A 14,599-nucleotide genomic window follows, 5' to 3' on the forward strand; every position below is an offset into this window, starting at 1 on the left:
ATAGTGAATTGAATTTTTTTCACAAATTCTAGAAAAATCCTAAAATTTTAAACATTCTCATATATTTTAATATTCTATAGTTTTGTAAAAAAATCATGAGTGCATATAGAAACAGTTAATGTTTTTTCAAATGCCAAATAAATTTTCAGAAACAAAAAAATACGAAAAATTAAGTAAAAAACAAATGAATAGAAAACAGTGACGAAAATTTGAAGAAACAAAGCATATAAGAAAATACCAGCAGACGAGAACAGCAAAATCATTGGGAGAATATTTGGAGAAAGAAAAACACGGCATGGATTGCCCCATGCAGTACATCGGTCGAGCCATGTAGCCATGTAGGTCGAGCTCGTCTACACCACAGTGTTTTGCCGCAACGACTACATCTCGCATTCAGCGAGACGGTAAAAACCCCCGCTGTAGCGTCGACCGTATTTGGGTCGGCCCATCCGCATGTACATTAAATGAAAAGGTAATTGAAAATGGGGAGAATGCGGGATCGATCTCTGGTCTATAGCGAGATCACTGGCGCAGCTAACGACTTCGCCCGCTTCCAGTTACTGGTTACTAGTAGGATCGCGATCTCCTAGAGGCGACCCTAGCCGGTCTTCTCCGTTTTCTTTTGTTTCATTTGTTTTTTCTACTCTGGTTTTTTCATTCCTTTTTTTTCTTCTCAGATTTGTTTCATTCATTTTTCGTTTTCTTTGGCTTCATTTCTTTTTTCTTCCCTGGTATTTCATTTATTCTCCAATTGGTTTGCATCAACATACTGTCGTAAAGAGATACCATTTACGGTGCGCAGTACGGACACTCCCATCTGGCGCTGCATCAAATTTTTTATTCAGTTTGTCATACAGTTTATAAGGTGTGAGCTTGGAGATGGCACCACTATATTATTCTAGTATGATTTTTGGATAGAGAATGGCAGGCTATCCCACTCCTTTCCAACTCTATTCACCTTTGCCAGATGCAAGTCTTGCACAGTCGTCTCACAGTACGTTTCTGGACACTGGATGATACAACTTCACCCCAATTTATCTTACACAGCGCTGCGGGAGCTCCAGATACTAACTCAGTTACTAAGTTGCATCTCACCAACAACTGCTAGAGCAGACATCGGGAGGCCGCTAGCGTTTGATAGCAAGATTTCTACGGCTTTTTTTTACAAGATGCTTACGTTCAGGGGCAGGGACTGCCCGCTGGCTCGTTACATTTGGGACCGAATCATACCCAAACGACACCGCAGCTTCTTATGACTGGCCCTCAAGGACAGGCACAACACCCGGGATAACATGATAAGGAAGCACTGGACGAGGCTTGTAACGCACAACGGATGTGATTTATGTCCAGCAGTCGAGACTATGCATCATATACTGCTTAGATGCAAACTTGCACAAACTGTTTGGGCCAAAGCCGGCCTCCTGGATTTGGCAGTCTCATGTGAGTCTACAGCAGATTTCTTGGCCTCTGGCATAGCAAAGGAGGCACATGGCGCGGTCTGACATATCTTCTTTGCAGCTGCTGCTGTTGCGCTTTGGCATGCTCGGAACGAGCAAGTTTTCCACAACAAGTGTTGGATAGCTGGGAGGGTTCTTATTGAGGTGGCCGACCTGATCAAGCTATGGACACTGCGAGCACCCGAGGGAAATGTCAGGGAAAGTTTATCTTCTTGGGCTGATGTAATGGTGCGAGAATAGCTGCAAAGTTTTCCCTACATCCTGCTTTACTTCTTTCCTTCCTCCCTCCCTTTCCTTGTTCTATTTCTCAGGCTTGGTGTTGGCCTGCTGCACGCTCTGTGCGGCGCTCACAACGCCTTCATGTAAAAGAATATGATCTACCTTTTCTTTCAAAAAAATAATTTATTCTCCAATTTGTTTTGTTCTTTTTGCATTTGTTTTTTTATTTTTCTTTTGATTTTGATTTTTTGGGTTTTCTTTGTTTATCTCATTTTCATTCTATATTATTGTGTATATATCAACAACATTTTTCTAACAGTTGTTTACCATTTTTTCAATTTAAATTTAACATTTTTTAATACATGGTCCACATTTTTTAAAGATTTTTCAAATAGTTGATTAACTTTTTTTAAATACAACATTAACATTTTTAGCACATTTTTTAGGAAAGACAACCAGGCTTTATTAACTCATGTCAACATTTACAAGTATAACAAGAGCATCGTGGAGTGAACCCAAACAAATATGTCTCCCCTGAGGAAAAGTAGTACCAAGCCTAGCTATCTTATGAGGTTCATGATTTGTACCTCGAAATTCATGCACAAATTACTTGAAATAAAAGGTGTTTCTCTTTGCTTTACCTCCCTAATGATCCCTCTAGAAGCGCCTCCATAATTGACTTGTATTCCATTCACCACTTCTGTGCAGTCGGATGCAATATGAAGGTGTTGCAAGTTTAGATCTTCTGCAAGTGATAACACTTCCCTACACGCTATTGCTTCTAGAGTGGCTGCATCAAGCAAACCTTGGATCACAAGCACTAAAGAACTCATGTAAGAACTGTTGGGGAACGTAGCAGAATTTAAAATTTTCTACGCACCACCAAGATCAATCTATGGAGTTATCTAGCAACGAGGGAAAGGGGAGTGCATCTACATACCCTTGTAGATCGCGAGCGGAAGTGTTCAAGAGAACGGGGTTGATGGAGTCGTACTCATCGTGATCCAAATCAGCGATGACCTAGCGCCGAACGGACGGCACCTCCGCGTTGAACACACGTATGGTTGGGAAGACGTCTCCTCCTTCTTGATCCAGCAAGGGGAAAGGAGAGGTTGATGGAGATCCAGCAGCACGACAGCGTGGTGGTGGAAGCTGCGGTGATCTCGGCAGGGCTTCGCCAAGCTCAGCGAGATGGAGAGGTGTCACGAGAGGGATAGGGAGGCGCCAGGGGCTAGGGTGCGGCTGCCCTCCCTCCCCCCACTATATATAGGACCCCTAGGGGGGCGCCGGCCCTAGGAGATCCAATCTCCAAGGGGGCGGCGGCCAAGGGGGGTGGCTTGCCCCCCAAGCCAAGTGGGGCGCCCCCCACCACTACTAGGGAAAAGCCTAGCAGTAGCGCGGGTTTTGGGTGTATCAGTAGAGCGGGCGCCCGCGCTACTGATACGGCGCCACAGTTAACTTGTAGCAGTAACTTGTAGCAGTAACTTGTAGCAGTAGCGGGCGCCCGCGCTACTGATACATGGTTAGCTGTAGCGTGCGTTGCAGTACAACGCTACTGCTAATTACCTATAGCGGGTCTTATACCCCGCGCTACTACTATTACTTTCAAAAGCAAAAAAAAATATCTCGATCCCGTGCGTGTTGTCAATGGCAGCAGTTGTTCGATCCAGTGATGGTTGGGGTCGCCGGAGGCATGAACAAGCAGCGGCAGACCAGATCCGGCGGTGGCTGTTGGAGGAGGGCCTGTTTCCATGGAAGAGCAAGGCAGCGGCGTGGGGCTCCTCTTCCCGACCATGCCAGATATGGTCGTCCATGGCGACTACCTGCACGGGCATGGACATGGGATTGTGAGTCAAATCAGAGGGAGAGAGAGACAGAGAGAGAGAAAACCGAGGGAGAGAGGAAGGAGATGGAGGGAGTAGCTGGGCTGGTCACCGGTGGTTAGGTCTCCGGCGTGGTGGCGCAAGGCGGCAGCCTCCTAGACGCCGGTGGAAGACTGGCGAGCTCCTAGACGACGGTGGCGCGAGGCGGCGCCCTCTTTCGGTGCCATGGAGGAGGCGGGGCGCATGGGCAAGAGGTTGATGTGAGAACGTATGGAGGCAGAGAGGAGGCAGTGGTGGAAGAGAGGAGGGATTTGGGGGAGGGGGAGGACGGCTGGGGAAAAGGTGGTGGGTGCGGATTAGTAGTAGCGCGGTACGTAAAAAGCGTTGCTGCTAAGAAAGTAGCAGCAGCGCGCTTTCGGTACAAGCGCTACTGCTAACCGGGACCAAAAGTGTGCCCGATTTGAAAATTAGCAGCAACGACCTTAGAAAAATCTTGCTACTGCTACAGCTATAGCAGTAGCGCGACTCGCGGCACCGCGCTGCTGCTAAATGGAGTTGGGTGGGCACTGTCGGTCGATATTTGTAGCAGCGCGGGTTATGCCGAGCGCGCTACTGCTAAGCACTTTTCAGTAGCGGGTTTTCCACACCCGCGCTCCTGCTAATTAGCAGCAGCGCTTCTTTTTGAGCCGCGCTGCTGCTAAGATTCTATGTATAGGGTTTTCCCTAGTAGTGCACTCCTAGGGTTTCCAACCCTAGGCGCAGGGGGAGGCCCAAGGGGGGTGCACCAGCCCATCAGGGGCTGGTTCCCCTCCCACTTCAGCCCATGGGGCCCTCCGGGATAGGTCGCCCCATTCGGTGGACCCCCGGGACCCTTCCGGTGGTCCCGGTACAATACCGGTGACCCCCGAAACTTTCCCGATGGCCGAAACTGGACTTCCTATATATAATTCTTCACCTCCGGATCATTCCGGAACTCCTCGTGACGTCCGGGATCTCATCTGGGACTCCGAACAACTCTCGGGTTACCGCATACTAATATCTCTACAACCCTAGCGTCACTGAACCTTAAGTGTGTAGACCCTACGGGTTCGGGAACACGCAGACATGACCGAGACGACTCTCCAGTCAATAACCAACAGCGGGATCTGGATACCCATGTTGGCTCCCACATGCTCCTCGATGATCTCATCGGATGAACCACGATGTCGAGGATTCAATCAATCCCGTATACAATTCCCTTTGTCAATCGGTACGTTACTCGCCCGAGACTCAATCGTCGGTATCCCAATACCTCGTTCAATCTCGTTACCAGCAAGTCACTTTACTCGTACCGTAATGCATGATCCCATGATCAACCACTTGGTCACATTGAGCTCATTATGATGATGCATTACCGAGTGGGCCCAGAGATACCTCTCCGTCATACGGAGTGACAAATCCCAGTCTCGATTCGTGCCAACCCAACAGACACTTTCAGAGATACCCGTAGTGCATCTTTATAGTCACCCATTTACGTTGTGACGTTTGGCACACCCAAAGCACTCCTACGGTATCCGGGAGTTGCACAATCTCATGGTCTAAGGAAATGACACTTGACATTTGGAAAAGCTATAGCAAACGAACTACACGATCTTTGAGCTATGCTTAGGATTGGGTCTTTTCCATCACATCATTCTCCTAACGATGTGATCCCGTTATCAATGACATCTAATGTCCATAGTCAGGAAACCATGACTATCTTTTGATCAATGAGCTAGTCAACTAGAGGCTCACTAGGGACGTGTTGTGGTCTATGTATTCACACATGTATTATGATTTCCGCATAACACAATTATAGCATGAACAATAGAAAATTATCATGAACAAGGAAATATAATAATAACCATTTTATTATTGCCTCTAGGGCATATTTCCAACAGTCTCCCACTTGCACTAGAGTCAATAATCTAGTTACATTGTGATGAATCGAACACCCATAGAGTTCTGGTGTTGATCATGTTTTGCTCTAGGGAGAGGTTTAGTCAACGGATCTGCTACATTCAGGTCCGTATGTACTTTGTCTCCATTTTGAACACTTTCACGAATGGAGTTGAAGCGACGCTTGATATGCCTGGTCTTCCTGTGAAACCTGGGCTCCTTGGCAAGGGCAATAGCTCCAGTGTTGTCACAGAAGAGAATCATCGGGCCCGACGCATTGGGAATGACTCCTAGGTCGGTAATGAACTCCTTCACCCAGATTTCTTCTTGTGCTGCCTCCGAGGCTGCCATGTACTCCACTTCACATGTAGATCCCGCCACAACGCTTTGCTTGCAACTGCACCAGCTTACTGCCCCACCATTCAAAATATACACGTATCCGGTTTGTGACTTAGAGTCATCCAGATCTGTGTCGAAGCTAGCATCGATGTAACCCTTTACGACGAGCTCTTCGTCACCTCCATAAACGAGAAACATATCCTTAGTCCTCTTCAGGTACTTCAGGATATTCTTGACCGTTGTCCAGAGTTCCATGCCGGAATTACTTTGGTACCTTCCTACCAAACTTACGACAAGGTTTACATCAGGTCTGGTACACAGCATAGCATACATGATAGACCCTATGGCCGACGCATAGGGGACGACACTCATCTTTTCTCTATCTTCTGTCGTGGTCGGGCATTGAGCCGTGCTCAATCTCGTACCTTGCAACACATGCAAGAACCCCTTCTTTGACTGATCCATATTGAACTTCTTCAATATCTTGTCAAGGTACGTACTCTGTGAAAGACCAATGAGGCGTCTCGATCTATCTCTATAGATCTTGATGCCTAATATGTAAGCAGCTTCTCCAAGATCCTTCATTGAAAAACACTTGTTCAAGTAGGCCTTTATGCTTTCCAAGAATTCTATATCATTTCCCATCAACAGTATGTCATCCACATACAATATGAGAAATGCTACAGAGCTCCCACTCACTTTCTTGTAAATGCAGGCTTCTCCATAAGTCTGTGTAAACCCAAACGCTTTGATCATCTCATCAAAATGAATGTTCCAACTCCGAGATGCTTGCACCAGCCCATAGATCGAGCGTTGGAGCTTGCACACCTTGTCAGCATTCTTAGGATCGACAAAACCTTCCGGCTGCATCATATACAATTCTTCCTTAAGGAAACCATTAAGGAATGTCGTTTTGACGTCCATTTACCATATCTCATAATCATAGAATGCGGCAATTGCTAACATGATTCGGACGGACTTCAGCTTTGCTACGGGTGAGAAAGTCTCATCGTAGTCAACCCCTTGAACTTGTCAATAACCCTTAGTGACAAGTCGAGCTTTATAGATGGTTACATTACCATCTGCGTCTGTCTTCTTCTTAAAGATCCATTTATTTTCTATGGCTCGCCGATCATCAGGCAAGTCAGTCAAAGTCCATACTTTGTTTTCATACATGGATCCTATCTCGGATTTCATGGCTTCCAGCCATTTGTCGGAATCTGGGCCCGCCATTGCTTCCTCATAGTTCGAAGGTTCACCATTGTCTAACAACATGATTTCCAAGACAGGGTTGCCGTACCACTCTGGTGCGAAACATGTCCTTGTGGACCTATGAAGTTCAGTAGCAACTTGATCTGAAGTTTCATGATCATCATCATTAACTTCCTCTCTAGTCGGTGCAGGCACCTCAGGAACATTTTCTTGAGTTGCGCCACTTTCCGGTTCAAGAGGTAATACTTCATCAAGTTCTACTTTCCTCCCACTTACTTCTTTTGAGAGAAACTCTTTCTCTAGAAAGGATCCATTCTTGGCAACAAAGATCTTGCCTTCGGATCTGAGGTAGAAGGTATACCCAATAGTTTCTTTAGGGTATCCTATGAAGACGCATTTTCTGATTTGGGTTCGAGCTTTTCAGGTTGAAGTTTCTTGACATAAGCATCGCATCCCCAAACTTTTAGAAACGACAACTTAGGTTTCTTCCCAAACCATAATTCATACGGTGTCGTCTCAACGAATTTTGATGGGGCCCTATTTAAAGTGTATGCGGCAGTCTCTAAAGCATAGCCCCAAAATGACAGCGATAGATCGGTAAGAGACATCATAGATCGCACCATATCCCATAGAGTGCGATTACGACATTCAGACACACCATTACGCTGAGGTGTTCCAGGCGGCGTGAGTTGTGAAACTATTCCACATTTCCTTAAGTGCGTGCCAAATTCGTGACTCAAGTATTCTCCCCCACGATCTGATCGCAAGAACTTTATTTTTCTCTCACGTTGATTCTCAACCTCACTCTGAAATTCCTTAAACTTTTCAAAGGTCACAGACTTGTGTTTCATTAAGTAGACATACCCATATCTACTCAAGTCATCAGTGAGGGTGAGAACATAACGATAGCCACCGCGAGCCTCAACACTCATTGGACCGCACACATCAGTATGTATGATTTCCAATAAGTTGGTTGCTCGCTCCATTGTTCCTGAGAACGGAGTCTTGGTCATTTTACCCATGAGGCATGGTTCGCACGTGTCAAATGATTCGTAATCAAGAGACTCCAAAAGTCCATCTGCATGGATCTTCTTCATGCGTTTGACACCTATGTGACCAAGGCGGCAGTGCCACAAGTATGTGGGACTATCATTATCAACCTTACATCTTTTGGTATTCACACTATGAATATGTGTAACATTACGCTCGAGGTTCATTAAGAATAAACCATTCACCAGCGGAGCATGACCATAAATCATATCTCTCATATAAATAGAACAACCATTATTCTCAGATTTAAATGAGTAGCCATCTCAAATTAAACGAGATCCTGATACAATGTTCATGCTCAAAGCTGGCACTAAATAACAATTACTGAGGTTTAAAACTAAACCCGTAGGTAAATGTAGAGGTAGCGTGCCAACGGCGATCACATCGACCTTGGAACCATTCTCGACGCGCATCGTCACCTCGTCCTTCGCCAGTCTCCGCTTATCCCGCAGCTCCTGCTTTGAGTTACAAATGTGAGCAACCGCACCGGTATCAAATACCCAGGAGCTACTACGAGTACTAGTAAGGTACACATCAATTACATGTATATCACATATACCTTTAGTGTTGCCGGCCTTCTTGTCCGCTAAGTATTTGGGGCAGTTCCGCTTCCAGTGACCACTTCCCTTGCAATAAAAACACTCAGTCTCGGGCTTGGGTCCATTCTTTGGCTTCTTCCCGGCAGCTTTCTTGCCAGGCGCGGCAACCCCCTTGCCATCCTTCTTGAAGTTCTTCTTACCCTTGCCTTTCTTAAATTTAGTGGTTTTATTCACCATCAACACTTGATGTTCCTTTTTGATCTCCACCTCCGCTGATTTCAGCATTGAATATACCTCAGGAATGGTCTTTTCCATCCCCTGCATATTGAAGTTCATCACAAAGCTCTTGTATCTCGGTGGAAGCGACTGAAGGATTCTGTCAATGACCGCGTCATCAAGGAGATTAACTCCCAGCTGAGTCAAGCGGTTATGCAACCCAGACATTTTGAGTATGTGCTCACTGACAGAACTATTTTCCTCCATCTTACAACTGAAGAACTTGTCGGAGACTTCATATCTCTCGACCCGGGCATGAGCTTGGAAAACCATTTTCAGCTCTTCGAACATCTCATATGCTCCGTGTTGCTCAAAACGCTTTTGGAGCCCCAGTTCTAAGCTGTAAAGCATGCCGCACTGAACGAGGGAGTAATCATCAGCACGTGACTGCCAAGCGTTCATAACGTCTTGGTTCTCTGGGATGGGTGCGTCACCTAGCGGTGCTTCTAGGACATAATCTTTCTTGGCAGCTATGAGGATGATCCTCAGGTTCCGGACCCAGTCTGTATAGTTGCTGCCATCATCTTTCAACTTGGTTTTCTCTAGGAACACGTTGAAGTTGAGGGCAACATTAGCGTGGGCCATTTGATCTACAAGACATAATGTAAAGATTTTAGACTAAGTTCATGATAATTAAGTTCATCTATTCAAATTATTCAATGAACTCCCACTCAGATAGACATCCGTCTAGTCATCTAAGTGAAACATGATCCGAGTCAACTAGGCCGTGTCCGATCATCACGTGAGACGGACTAGTCAACATCGGTGAACATCTTCATGTTTATCGTATCTTCTATACGACTCATGCTCGACCTTTCGGTCTTCCGTGTTCTGAGGCCATGTCTGTACATGCTAGGCTCGTCAAGTCAACCTAAGTGTATTGCATGTGTAAATCTGGCTTACACCCGTTGTATTCGAATGTTAGAATCTATCACACCCGATCATCACGTGGTGCTTCGAAACAACGAACCTTCGCAACAGTGCACAGTTAGGGGGACACTTTCTTGAAATTATTATGAGGGATCATCTTATTTAAGCTACCGCCGTTCTAAGCAAATAAGATGCAAAACATGATAAACATCACATGCAATCAAATAGTGACATGATATGGCCAATATCATTTGCTCCTTTTGATCTCCATCTTCGGGGCGCCATGATCATCGTCGTCACCGGCATGACACCATGATCTCCATCATCGTGTCTTCATGAAGTTGTCTCGTCATCTATTACTTCTACTACTATGGCTAACGATTTAGCAATAAAGTAAAGTAATTACATGACGTTTATGTTGACACGCAGGTCATAAATAAATTAGGACAACTCCTATGGCCCCTGCCGGTTGTCATACTCATCGACATGCAAGTCGTGATTCCTATTACAAGAACATGATCAATCTCATACATCACATATATCATTCATCACATCCTTTTGGTCATATCACATCACATGGCACATGCTGCAAAAACAAGTTAGACGTCCTCTAATTGTTGTTGCAAGTTTTTTATGTGGCTGCTATAGGTTTCTAGCAAGAACGTTTCTTACCTACGCCAAAACCACAACATGATAAGCCAATTTCTATTTACCCTTCATAAGGACCCTTTTCATCGAATCCAATCCGACTAAAGTGGGAGAGACAGACACGCGCCAGCCACCTTATGCAACTAGTGCATGTCAATCGGTGGAACCAGTCTCACGTAAGCGTACGTGTAAGGTCGGTCCGGGCCGCTTCATCCCACGATGCCGCCGAATCAATATAAGACTAGTAACGGCAAGTAAATTGACAATATCGACGCCCACAACTGCTTTGTGTTCTACTCGTGCATAGAAACTACGCATAAACCTAGCTCATCATGCCACTGTTGGGGAACGTAGCAGAACTAAAAAAATTCTACGCACCACCAACATCAATCTATGGAGTTATCTAGCAATGAGGGAAAGGCGAGTGCATCTACATACCCTTGTAGATCGCGAGCGGAAGCGTTCAAGAGAACGGGGTTGATGGAGTCGTACTCGTCGTGATCCAAATCACCGATGACCTAGCGCCGAACGGACAGCACCTCCGCGTTCAACACACGTACGGTTGGGAAGACGTCTCCTCCTTCTTGATCCAGCAAGGGGAAAGGAGAGGTTGATGGAGATCCAGCAGCACGACGGCGTGGTGGTGGAAGCAGCGGTGATCTCGGCAGGGCTTCGCCAAGCTCAGCGAGAGGGAGAGGTGTCACGGGAGGGATAGGGAGGCGCCAGGGGCTAGGGTGCGGCTGCCCTCCCTCCCCCCACTATATATAGGACCCCTAGGGGGGCCGGCCCTAGGAGATCCAATCTCCAAGGGGGGCGGCGGCCAAGGGGGTGGCTTGCCCCCCAAGCCAAGTGGGGCGCCCCCCACCCCTAGGGTTTCCAACCCTAGGCGCAGGGGGAGGCCCAAGGGGGGTGCACCAGCCCATCAGAGGCTGGTTCCCCTCCCACTTTAGCCCATGGGGCCCTCCGGGATAGGTGTCCCCACCCGGTGGACCCCCGGGACCCTTCCAGTGGTCCCGGTACAATACCGGTGACCCCCGAAACTTTCCCGATGGCCAAAACTGGACTTTCTATATATAATTCTTCACCTTCGGACCATTACGGAACTCCTCGTGACGTCCGGGATCTCATCCGGGACTCCGAACGACTTTAGGGTTACTGCATACTAATATCTCTACAACCCTAGCGTCACCGAACCTTAAGTGTGTAGACCCTACGGGTTCAGGAGACACGCAGACATGACCGAGACGACTCTCCAGTCAATAACCAACAGCGAGATCTGGATAACCCATGTTGGCTCCCACATGCTCCTCGATGATCTCAGCGGATGAACCACGATGTCGAGGATTCAATCAATCCCGTATACAATTCCCTTTGTCAATCGGTACGTTACTCGCCCGAGACTCGATCGTCGGTATCCCAATACCTCGTTCAATCTCGTTACCGGCAAGTCACTTTACTCGTACCGTAGTGCATGATCCCGTGATCAACCACTTGGTCACATTGAGCTCATTATGATGATGCATTACCGAGTGGGCCCAGAGATACCTCTCCGTCATACGGAGTGACAAATCCCAGTCTCGATTCGTGCCAACCCAACAGACACTTTCGGAGATACCCGTAGTGCACCTTTATAGTCACCCATTTACGTTGTGACGTTTGGCACACCCAAAGCACTCCTACGGTATCCGGGAGTTGCACAATCTCATGGTCTAAGGAAATGATACTTGACATTCGGAAAAGCTATAGCAAACGAACTACACGATCTTTGAGCTATGCTTAGAATTGGGTCTTGTCCATCACATCATTTTCCTAACGATGTGATCCCGTTATCAATGACATCTAATGTCCATAGTCAGGAAACCATGACTATATTTTGATCAACGAGCTAGTCAACTAGAGGCTCACTAGGGACGTGTTGTGGTCTATGTATTCACACATGTATTACGATTTCCGGATAACACAATTATAGCATGAACAATAGACAATTATCATGAACAAGGAAATATAATAATAACCATTTTATTATTGCATCTAGGGCATATTTTCAACAAGAACCATCTATATTTTGACAAATCGCCACTGCGGTGCCGCAGTTATGATCAGAAGATACACCCGCATTGACATTCATCTTGATAAAACCCACCGGAGGAGGGATCCACCTATTCCATCTATCAATCGAAGATGGAGCTGGTTGTCGTGTAGTTTCTCTTACCTGATCTAATTCTGCAATAAACCTCGTGATGAAAAGGAGTAGATAGCGGAACTTTTTTTAATACATGGTCAACATTTTTTCTATACACACCTTTAAAAAAATTCAAATGCTTGATTAACATTTTTCAAATGCAAGATTAACTTTTTCTACTACGTGGTCAACATTTTCTAATGCACATTTATCATTTTTTTCAAATGCTTGGTTAACATTTTTAAAATGCAATATTAACATTTTTTAACACATGCTCAAAAAAATTTCTATACACATTTAACAGTTTCCAAATGCTTGATTAACATTTTTTGTATACATGATGAAAAATGTTCATTATTTTTTATAATACACGGTCAACATTTTTTCTATACACATTTTACATTGTTCAAATGCTTGATCAACATTTTTCAAATGCTTGATTAAACCTTTTTATATATAGATGATAAAAATCATCCTTTTTAATACATGGTCAACATGTATTCTATTGACATTTAACATTTTTCATATGCTTGATCAACATTTTTCAAATACTTGTTCAACATATTTTTTCAAATGCTTGATTAACATATTTATATACATGATAAAAATAACCCATAATTTTTAATACATGGTCAATATTTTTCTATACACATTTAACATTTTTCAAATACTTGATCAACATTTTTTCAAATGATTTAAATAAGATAAAAACATTTCATCATTTTCTAATACATGGTTAACATTTTTATATACACATTTAAGAAATATAAATTTCTAGAACAAAATTTCCTTAATTATTTTTAAAATTTTCAAATGCTTAATTAACATTTGTTACTTACATGATCGAAAAAATTATAATCATTTTTACACATTTTTGTATATGTGATAAACATTTTCTCTATACACATTCCACATTTTTCTAATGCTTGATCAACTTTTTTTGAAATACTTCTCTATATTTTTTTGTGATTATATATTTATTAGAGCATCTTAAAATATAGACAAAAGAATAAATAAATAAACATAAAAGTAAAAAAAGGAGGCTGTGGCCTCGGCGGTCCTGGGCCGCCCATTTTGGTCTCCCCTTAGGCGAGTGTCGCGCTCGTGTTTTACTCATACAATAAAAAGCATACACTACAGTGTATATGGCCTGGGCAAGGTACCGTGTGACGCTTGTTCGCTGGTTTATGTAGCCTATTTTTCATTTCATTTTTTCTTCTGTCATTTTACTTATATTTAGAAAATATTATATATGCATATATACATTTCATGTATTACTCTACTTAATTTTAGAAATGTTATCATGCGTAAAAACGTTTTCATGTAATTCAAAAAATTGTTCATACCATTCAAAAATAATGTTCACACATTTTCAAACAATGTTAATAGCATTGAGTAAAATGTTCATGTCATTAGTAAATGCTCACTGTAAAAAAATATGTACGTTTGATTTTTGAGAAAAAGTTCAGTAAATGTAAAAAAATCTTAGAATTCAAAAAATTGTTCAAGATATTTAGAAAAATGTGCAAACTTTGAAAAATATGTGACTTGTTAAAAAAGTTCAACAGGTGTTTACAAATGTTAACCATGTATTTGAAAAATGTTCAAATGCGACGTATGTTTGAAAAATGGTCAATGTGTATCTAAATAATGTTTAACATGTATTCGAAATATGTGGGATTTGCAAAATGTCATGGCGTATTTAAAAATAACAAGTAGAAAAAACATAAAATGAAAATGAAAAAAGGGAAAAATGAACATGAAAAAACCCAACATAGCTGATAAGGAAACCGGCAAACCAGTAAAGAAAAACATTAAAAAAAAGGTCGGAACTTCACAAAACAGCACCGATGGTTCCCGTAACCGCTAGCTGCAGTGCACACTTCCCACTAGGCGGTAGGAGGTGAGCGGTTCTTCGGCTAAGCGAGACGTAGTTTTCGTGTCTGTTCTTCTTTTTAAAATAACCACATATATTTCATTAGACAAACTTATTACAAAGAGTACACATGTGATCATTACAGAAGACATACATAGATATCTTGCAATATTGCATCAAAGACTTCACAA

The sequence above is a fragment of the Triticum aestivum genome, chromosome 5A (assembly GCF_018294505.1).
Source record: "Triticum aestivum cultivar Chinese Spring chromosome 5A, IWGSC CS RefSeq v2.1, whole genome shotgun sequence".
NCBI lineage: Eukaryota > Viridiplantae > Streptophyta > Magnoliopsida > Poales > Poaceae > Triticum > Triticum aestivum.